Raw genomic sequence first — 10951 nt, 5'->3', positions numbered from 1 at the left:
CGCAATATTTTGGTGTAATACTGAAAAGTACTAGTCTGAATGTCCAAGACCTCTAAAATCTCATCAGTTACAGTATCAAATAATTTGGCTAAGGCTTCTATATTATAGGCATTTCGTGCTGATCCTCCAAACATGGATAAGGATAGTATACCATGGTTGATATAGTCATGTGCGTGTTTCTTATACATCATATAGGACTATGTTTTAACTCTATGGGGTATATTTACTAAACTGCAGGTTTGGAAAAGTGGAGATGTTGCCTATAGCACCCAATCAGATTCCAGCTGTCATTTTGTAGAATGTACTAAATAAATGACAGCTAGAATCTGATTGGGTGCTATAGGCAACATCTCCACTTTTTCAAACCCGCAGTTTAGTCAATATACCTCTATGTCCTTTTCTATCCATGTTGCAGTAATTAACCTAGCTAAACTGCAAGATCGCCTACCTCCTATTGGCAAAAATTTATATGCTTGAGGACCACACACATAATAGTACTCTTCAGGTAGTTTTGCTCTTCCCCTTGTATAATATCCCTTTGTATAATATCATGTTATATACCACAACAATGTTGAGACATTTCTACTGGGGCACCATCCCACTATAAAATTTGCTTCTGCCACTGTAACATTTTTACACCCTGTGTCATTGTTCGAAGTAGTATGGTTCAACAATCGATCCCAATAACAATAAATGAATAAATTCTATGAATCTGTGTAATATGCTTGGACGCTGACCAGGGTACAATATACTCTGACTAGCACTGCTGTCTTTGATATATATATCACAGTCAGAACATATTGCACCCTGGTCAGCGCCCTAGCATATTGCACCGATTCATATAATTTATTCATTTATTCATTCATTTATTCACAGAGCGGACATCTTTTCCCCTAGGTGCAGTCTCATATTTATCCTCTACAGAGAACATTTGAGGTATTATATGCATGCTTAAAATAGTCTGTGAATATACAACACCTATACTTCATGTGACAATAGTGTTCAATCATTGCTATTTCTCTCACAGAGTTCGGTCTTGGGTGTTGAATGCTAGCATTTAATTGAGGAACCAGGAGCAGTATATTTTACACAGGTGCATTGTGGGCACCAGGACAATTAATGGTTTATATCAATTTTGATTGTAATATAATTCCCTTCCTACTCTAGATTGTACATGTGGAGAAAGCATAAGCTGTGAAGGAATCTAGATGTACAACCTTGAAAGATTTTCATAGTGAAAGACTATACCCATTAAATCCTTCCCAATTTTGAATTTAATTTAAATTAATACTTTTATTGTTAATAAGCCAGATACAATTTTAATATTATTGTTATTGACATCATTTGCAGACAATACTGAGCATTGTGAATATTTTAAGGGGTGCTGTGCGCTGGTCACATGTATACAGTCTTGTTATTTAGAGAGAACCTATAGAGGGTTGCTTTTGTCGCAAGAGGCATGCAGACTCTAAAAGTGGTGAGTGCGCTTCTATAATTTACCATACTTTTTACTAGGACTAGTTCTTATTGAAAAGAGAGCCAATGGAAGACCTCAGTGTTCTGGAAGAGATACATCGATGATGTTCTCTTCATTTGGAAAGGGGATGCAAAGTCCCTCAATACATTCCTTCACTACATTAATCAAGTTTACATCGCAAATCAGCCAACAACGCATCAAATTTTTGGATTTGGACATCTCCATAATCAACAACACCATAATCACCAAGACCTTCCAGAAACCAGTGACTGTTAACAGTTATATCCTGTCCACAAGTCACCACCATCCCAGCTGGCTCTCTAACATTCCACTAGGTCAATTCACCAGAATACGCAGGAATTGCACTAATATCTCAGATTATGACACACAAGGCAGGGAATTACAATCCAAATTCCTTGAAAAATCATACAAAGAGGACACAGTAGAAGGTGCTTTCCACCAAGCACGAATCATGGAGAGAGACAACCTACTCACATATAAAAATAAGAAAAAGAAAAAACAAAGACATATAAGCTGATCAACAGAACAACAATGAGGTCTAGTTCAGAGCACAATACTCCTCTGCTGCTAACAACATCACTAAGATGTTAAAGATAAATTGGAACCTACTTAGGAGGGACCCCACTATCCACAAAATTCTGCCTGAAAAACCCAAAGTGGTATTTAGGAAAGCACCCAGCCTCAACACCGCTCTAGTAAGGAACCACATCCCTCTAACTAAACTAAAACAAACACGTATCAGGGACAAGGGGGAACTTGTAGGTTTCTCCCACTGCAGCAATTGTATAGGCTGCAGAAATCAGAACCATCACAGTACCAAATCCACACTGAGATATCAGTCAAATATCACCAAAGAGACATACAGAATCAACCAATTTTTGTTATTTTAGTGCAAAATTGTAATTTATCTACTGGAGTGCACTTGCAACATCCAATATTTAGGACACACAACAAGAACATATCCAAAATAATACAAAAGGAAACCCACTACATAGAGTATCAGATCACTACCAAAAAGGCAAATGACAGCAACCCATCAAATTTGTAGTAATCAAGAAACTTGATAAAAACTGGAGAGGGGGGGGGGAGGGGGGGTGACTTCCCTAAGAAACTCAACAGGAAAGAGGTGAATAGGATGTATAACTTCAAAACATTGAATCCTAGAGGAGGACTCAACATAGAATTTGATGTCAAATCAGTCTTAGGGCACTGATAGAAATTCCATCCATTTGAATCATCCATTAAAAGATACTCACATTAGTCAGTAGCTTTTATGGATACCCTATCCCTTATACCACACAATCATGGAATGCAGCTCCTATCAAACAGCAAAATGCAAAAAAATATAAGAAATGAGCGCGAAACAAAGTGTAAAATAAAAATAAGGTGGTGAAAACAAGATAAATGATATGGAAATGTGCTAAAAAGAGCTGCAGTACCGTGTGTAGTACTGGAGGTTAGAAATAAGCAATGTTTAAAGCCTTTTTAGGAATAATTCGCTGCAAAGCTCTTTATGGGATGAACAGGGTGTATAAGTCCAGTGTCACCACTAACCCTACAACATCTAGCTAACTAATCTTATCCTAATACATGCGGTGTGCTGAGCTTGCTGGGCAGTCTTTTCCACATCCATGTTGATACTCCCAGGAGTATCAACGTGGACACACGGTACTGCATCTCTTTTTAATATATTTCCATATAATTAATCTTGCTTTCACCACCTTAAAATTATTTTACACTTTGTTTTGTGCTCCTTTGTCATGTTTTTTTTTTCATAAGGTTACCCCATACTACACCAGATGGGGCGAGAGTACCCTTCATTTACAGACCCAGTTATAAACCATTTGTATCTAAATACCACTCTTATCTAGCACCCAGCATCTGCAAGCTGACGTTTCGACAACCAGGAACTATCCGGTAACATTCACGATTTAGGGTTAGCAGGATCAATTACCTATTATTTCTTGGGACCTATTAACCACTCAGTTTTAAGTCACTACCTATCTGTCCATCCCATTTTCATCCCAACACCATCCAGTCGACACAGCCCATATCCCAAATACCATGACCTAATACCTCAAGCATTCAACATCTGGTCGCTAGTTAGAGATCGCTAGTAAAACCCACCCCACGCGTCTACCCAATTAATTCTATCCCAAATCATCATTATAGCTCACCAATTAGATTTAGGTATTGTATAATCACATGGGGTCCTCGATCAGTTGGAGGCATACACAATTCACTAATCCTCCGTAAATCTTACCTCAATAACCCCCTCACAAGCTGCATAACCTCATCGGTTATGACATCACAAAATTAAGCAACCAATGATAATCACTCGGGCTCTATAATCCACCTTACACCCACTACTCTCACCGATTCCTTGCGAAAGTCTGGAAACAGACAAAACGCGTCGGACACCACATCTACAATTGTAAATGACATTAGTGCATTGCGGTTTTGAACCATTGTTATCCATACCCTGAGAGCATCCTTGTTAATGTAAGTATAACCTGAATGAGCAATAAACCATTGTGTGAACATACTTCACCATGTAGCTTCAATTCCTTTTTCCGAGCTCTCACACCCGCATACTCACGGAAGAAGCACCTATAAACATGAGACCAGTCATCGGCTACAGCAGTCGGAGATCCACTCGGAGATCGTGAGCGTTTGATCACTGACCCCTACTCTCAATACGTGAACCAACCATCAATAAGGTAATTACAATCCCTGGCTACACACAGGGAACTCGCTCAAGATCCTCATTCCACCTTCAGGAACGCACAGCCAGCAGCCTGCGGTCACCATCAGTGGCTCACTGTATCCACCCGCAGACCTTTACGCTCAGTGCATCCACTTGCCTACTCAGTAATCAGCTTATTTAGAACATTGGACATTTGCACTCAGGATCACTCTGATTGCACCCATAATATCTGGATTCAGATCCTGCAAGTTATTAGAGCGTGTATTTAACAGTAGTTCACAGAATCTTATTGTCAAATGCAATATCATTGTTTGTTTCCTCATCTGCTACTGTCTATTGATCCTCGCATCTATACTGCCGATTTTCCACCTGTATCACTCTCAGTTTCACCTACTCTAGCACCCACTCACATCATCTTCCACACCACCAATCAGGTCTGAACGTAATTTGAGCATTGTGTGATTTTTTGATTATTGCTTCACTAAAGGATTGGTTTACCTCACAAACCTGCTGCTCATACGATACTGGTTCGATACCAATATCACTCCATCAGACAATGGAAGGCATTCTAACCAGTTCTTCTGAATTACACCAATTCATTTCTGCAACTTCAATTCGATAGTACCATTTAGTCATTCTACCTTGCCACTACTTAATAGGTGACAGGGGAGGTTTTGAGCCTGGGAAATGTCTAAGTCTGCCAATGTGTGTTCTAATATTTCACAGTGAAATGTGTTCTCCTATCACTTTCTATTACATCTGGGACACCATATCTACAACTATTTCTGGCACCAATATCTTTTCTACGGTTCTGGTATATGCCGCCCTGCAGGTCCCACGCTTCGGGTCAACCAAAGAAGAAGTATACACTCACCTGCAACCTTAGGTAGCTGTATAAAATCAATTTGTAGTCTTTTGAAATGGAAAATGAGCTTTGGCCATGATTTTAGCAGGCACTGGGACAGTTTTGCCAAGATTATGCAAAGCACATATTGTACAGCTTGTAGTATAAGCTTGTGCTACCTGGGTGAAGCCTGGTGCTATCCAGTACTTGTCTAAGGTATTTACCATCATGTCCCTTGAAATGTGTGCCTCACCATACAAGATCTGAGCCATTACTGGGTAGAGTGTATGTGGCAGGCAGCTATTGCCCATACCTCATCCATCTCCTTTGCCCCCAGTTTTCTCCATTCTGCCTTCTCTTTTACAGATGCCTGTTTCCGTATCTGCTTTAGTAGGTCAAAATCAAATGTCTCAACTGTCACAGTTAGTATAGTAACTGAACAGGGCTACAAGGCTGTTTCCTTGGTGCCTAGTTCTGCAAGTGCACTCCCTTTAACCTCCAGAGTATTATCTCTGGTGCGTGCCCCCACTTTCACCACAGCCACCTGCCTAGGTAATTGCAGAGCAGCAAATAGCAACCAACTACAATCAGCATGTTTGATTGGTTTCTTAGTGGACCTCATAAAATCCCTGCTCTTCAAAGTAGGGCCATAGTCATGTGTTACACCAAACGCATAAGGAGAGTCTGTGTAAATGTTAACTGTCTGTCCTTCAGCATTTATATAGGCTGCTGCCAGAGCTCGCAATTCGGCTGCTGACTAGTAATGTTTCCTATATTAAAATGTCAGTTTCTGTGGTCTTTGAATAACCTGTGTGTGGTACTCCATCTACATATTAACAAAAACCATCTATAAAAAGCTGCAGAGGGACATCAGCCATGTTAGGGAGATTACATGTTTCAGATTTTATTAATTCAAGGCAGTCATGAGGACAGCCAGAAAAGAATTGTGTGAAAAATTGAGTGTCATTTATATCTTGATCTTCATTTTTCCCCTGATTAACAACATCCCATTGTCCTATCTCAGTTTTTTCCTTCTTTTGGACCCAATTACAGCAAAGTTGCCGGGTTCAGAATTGTGTATTCTTTGATGGTGATGTTGGAAGGTGTAAGTAATGCTACTTCATACTTCGTAAGCCTTGCATCTGACAGATGTCTGGTTTGGGCTTGGTAAAATCTGGCAGTGTTAGTTCAGGAGCACGTATAATAGCTCTTAAGTCTTTTTTTTCCAAAACAGAGCAGTCATTACTCAGCAGAGTCTATATGACTTAAATATTTTTAGTGTCTACTTATGCTTGCTGTGGCTGTGGACTCACACAACCCAAAACATATTGCAACCATCTACTCATTGAGAGTTGGATGAAATCATTCTGGATTACCTGAAAGGGTTTCTCTCTGTACCTGGGAGGTGTGTTGGATCTGTGGGAACAGTGCGTACAGGATTTGCCTGTAAACAAGTTAAATAGCCAGCAGAATTTTGCAGCTAGTGTAAAAAATCTTGCAGCGTACCAGTTGCGGAATTAGTGGCGCTATATAAATAAATAGATGATGATGATGATGACACCAATAGGCCATAATCAATTGAGCCATAGCAGACTTTGATAAGTGTGTTAAACCACAACTAAGCTGTGCCAAAAGAGGGTACAAACTTTTTTTGGTGCAACAAGCTTACCATCATTACTGCGCCAGTATGGTCTTGTTCACATCCTCCCTGCTTGCCAGCTGAAGACCTTCTGTGAAGAACAATCTTTTTGCATAAAGATCAACATTTATTCATTAGGGATTACAGTAACTACCTTTAATTTACATTTTTGCTCTTCTATCCCTTTTTCTGCAGTTGACTTTACTTTGTCAGCTCTGGTATTAAATAATTTCCCACTCAGTGTGTGTTATTGCATGTTCATTGTACTTTGAAGTGTGTGACAGAAAACTGGATGGAAAAGATAAAGAAATCTATGAAAGCCTGTTTCTAATTTGATTCTGGTAGGAATCTTACCAAAAGGGGGATACTGGTGTGACCACACGGTGTAGGTCTGCATGTTAAGATGTTCTCACAATAGTGGAAGTTATAAAGCACTTTTGAAAGGCATCATTTTTTTGTCAGCTATAAAGAATTCATTTGGTACAGATACATCTAAAGGCCTGCCATTAGTGGAGGCACTAGCTTAACGGTCTATAAGGTGTTTGATACAACCCTCAACCAGATTACACTTTGTATGTTTTCTATTCTTTGTTACATGTATAATGATGGATCAATACCGGATAATGAAGAAGTCTGGGATCTGATTTCATCCTTCTGAAGTCAAAAAGAATAATGTAAGTATTTTTGTATTATATATACACATTTACATGATTGGTTTCTAAAGATACTATTGGATTACACTATAGCGCTGGAGTTCTTTCTTCAATTACATACATTTGTCTGTCTGACTCAGTGTGTCGGTCTGCAGTGCAGGCCAGCTGGGCAAAAAAAGACAGTCTGTGCCATGCATAAGCAGTATCACATTGCATAAGTTCAGAGGTAAGTGAACAATTAGCAGCAATATGGCCTAATTCACCACATCTAAAACATCTTATTGCATTTCTATCGAGTCTTATACGAGGCTGGGACCTTCTTGGCATAAGTGGCCAGTCTCCAGGTTCCCGGCCTTCAGGATGTTTCAGTTCATTCCACTGCCTAGCACCCTTTTCCCCTTGAACAGTCTTACCAGAAGTCACTGGAGATCGGCATAGCGGAACTAGGGGCCGGCAGGGTATACTCATCAGTTTCTCGCTGCCAGATACCTCTCGACCATCTCCACAAGCTGGTCTGCTGTTTTCGGAACCCCATGGCTTACCCACTTGCGCAGAGCTGCAGGCAGGACCATAGATAACGATCCATCACGATTCTTTTAACAATTTAAGGGCCTGTTAAAGTCTCAGGTTGTAACCACTTTTTAGTGAGGTGGATTAGGTCATGCATCAGTGAGCGGGAAGGTTTATCCACCTGGTATCACCAGTGATGTACTCTTTGTGCCCGGACAGACATTGTAACACCCAAACAGGTTAGAATTTCCACCTTCAAGTTATCATAGTCCTTGGCATCAACAATGCTTAGATCAAAGTATGGCTTTTGCGACTCCCCAGATAGGAAGGGAGTCAATCGGCCGGCCCTCTGAACTTTAGGCCAATTTTCCCTTTCAGCAGTTCTCTCAAAAGTTGTTAAATAGGCTTCTATATCATCTCCCTTGGTCATCTTTTGAAGAAAATAACTAGCCGGTATAGAGCTGGAGTTAGATGTGACCTCCTGGGAAGTCTTGTCAGACAGGGCCGCAAAAGACTGCACCACCTCTTTTAGGTCTTGATGATGTTGCCTCCGGCCCTCCTCAATGGCTGCCTGCTGTTAAAAGAAACTGAACGTAGGCAGTTACCAGGGGTTACTACAACCCACAGTACCAGTGAGAGTCCGGAGATTTAGAGGAAACAGTTCTTAGGCAGTTGCCAGGGGTAACTACAACCCACAGTACCGGTGAGAGTCCGGAGATTGGAGGGAAACAGTTCCTAGGCGGTTGCCAGGGGTGACTACAGTTACAGGCACACAGTGATATATGTAAATAGTCAAAAGTACCTGTGGCAAGGTTGAGTCCGGAGCCAGAGGGAGATTATTTAAATCTGAGCGCAGAGATGCTGCAGGGGCTGCGTCTCCGTATACAGGTTTGGATGAGCAGAGGAGCTGCAGATCACACCGGAGCCATTGCACGATACATACAGGTAGATAGCACAGAATTTAAGAAATGAACACTTAGCATATCGGTAAATAAATTAAATTTTATTGAGAACATGTATTTGCACATGTGTTAACAATTCATGTTGTATACATTTGGATACAGGAACAAATGGATGACATATAGAGCATGTAAATAATGTTTATTATTGATTCGCTATGAAATGATCATGATTTCCGTGTGCTTGCATTGTTTGTTTAGACAACACAGCAAGTGTCAAACATCATCATAGAGTTAAATATGCACGCCCACAAAGACGTTGCTTTTGGAGGAACTATCTACAGAATTTCTGGACAGATGCTTGTGAGTACGTACATACTTCTGAATTTGCACGACATTGTTCCATCGTTGATCGTGAATTTTAGGAAGTTTATAAAACCAAGTCAAACGATACATTGTGCTTTGGTAGGATACAACTTGATTGTGTGAGCATACACACTAATGCGATATGTTACCAAATGGTTGTTTATCGTTTTATCTACATGATAAATGCATGAAATTTCTGTAGTGTGTACTCAGCTTTACAAAGTGTCACTATTCTACTCAATACAGGTGATTTTATTTCTTATTTCTTCAATGCATTATTTTTTTTCTACTGATAACATGAAAAAAGTTTCACGTAAAAACTGCACAGGGAATTATCTGCCACTTAGTATTGGTATTGCAGTAGTATCTGTTAACTCAAATATAGACACTAGTAAAAATGCATCTCAAGTGCAAAGATGTGTTCGTTACTAGCATTTGTTAAAGGTAATTTTACTAGCACTTAGGAAATCACTGTAGGCTTCCCTGATATATATATATCTGTGGCAAACACAAAAAATAGAACATAACATGGAATGTAAACAAAACACAAATACAATGCTAGCAAAAACCAGTAACAGCATCAGTGGGTATCGTGGCACTAGACAACATGGTTTCTACTGACATAATTTTTTACACATATTTACTAGCATTAAAAATGCTAATAAAACAAATGTAATAAATGCCAGGGGGTATGAACACTAAGGGCTAGATTTACTAAGCTGCGGGTTTGAAAAAGTGGGGATGTTGCCTATAGCAACCAATCAGATTCTAGCTTTCATTTATTTAGTGCTTTCTACAAAATGACAACTAGAATCTGATTGGTTGCTATAGGCAACATCCCCACTTTTTCAAACCCGCAGCTTAGTAAATCTAGCCCTAAAACTCTCCTGCCTCGGGTCATAGGCACCCAGATAGTGGATACTGGATACAGACCATAGTCACTATGGCGTCTGTGTTCTGCTTTGCGACTGGGTGACAGCTTTCATACTTGCTTCCTCTTGCAAAGGATTGTTAAACAGTCAATTGTTGTAAACTACTAGTAGTCTTCTTCTTGGTCTGCTTCTGGGGTGAAGATTGACCCCCAGCAGCAGCAGCAGCAGTGGGACTAACGCTTAAGAATTTTTCTTAGGAATCCAGGATAGTGGAGGAGTCATCTAGCCTTAACAACTTGAATGCAGGACTAACTCAGTTCACTACTGAGAATATTGATGAGGAAGGTGTTGTGGGTGTAGATTGTAGGTGTCGGAAACTAGCTGAGAGAGGGGACCTAGCTGATGATGGACTGCTTGTTGTCATTTTTTTAGCACAAGTTTCTGATTTTCCCAGCAGCTTGCCATGAACTCACTTCAAATGGCATAACAGGGATGAGGTTCCTAAATGGTTAAGGTCCCTACCTCTACTGACTGTGGCTATATAAATGCTGCAAATGGCTAGACAACTGTTGTCAGGATTTGGGTAAAAATAATTCCACACATAAGAAGTGGATTTTTTGGTCTTATGCCCAGGAATGACAATGGCGTTCTTCTTATCACGTGCAAGAACTGCTTCCACTGGTGCAGGACTTACACAAACAGCATCATCCTCATCAACATCCTCATTAGCGCCCTCGTCAGCTACACAAATATCCCCCTCATCCTGGTGCAATTCCAAAGTGGCATCCTCAATTTGTGTATCACAGGCTATACTTGAGCTGTTCATGCACACATCTGCAGAAATGCTGAAAGGGGTCTTCTTTATGGGTACACTACCAGAGAGGTCAGGATTACACATATCACTCGTGGATAGACTCTCCTCAGGGATTGGTGTCATTTCTGAATCTGAACATACATTTTCCT

The sequence above is a fragment of the Mixophyes fleayi genome, chromosome 7 (assembly GCF_038048845.1).
Source record: "Mixophyes fleayi isolate aMixFle1 chromosome 7, aMixFle1.hap1, whole genome shotgun sequence".
NCBI classification, from domain to species: Eukaryota; Metazoa; Chordata; class Amphibia; order Anura; family Limnodynastidae; genus Mixophyes; species Mixophyes fleayi.
Note: the sequence above shows the minus strand (reverse complement) of the source record.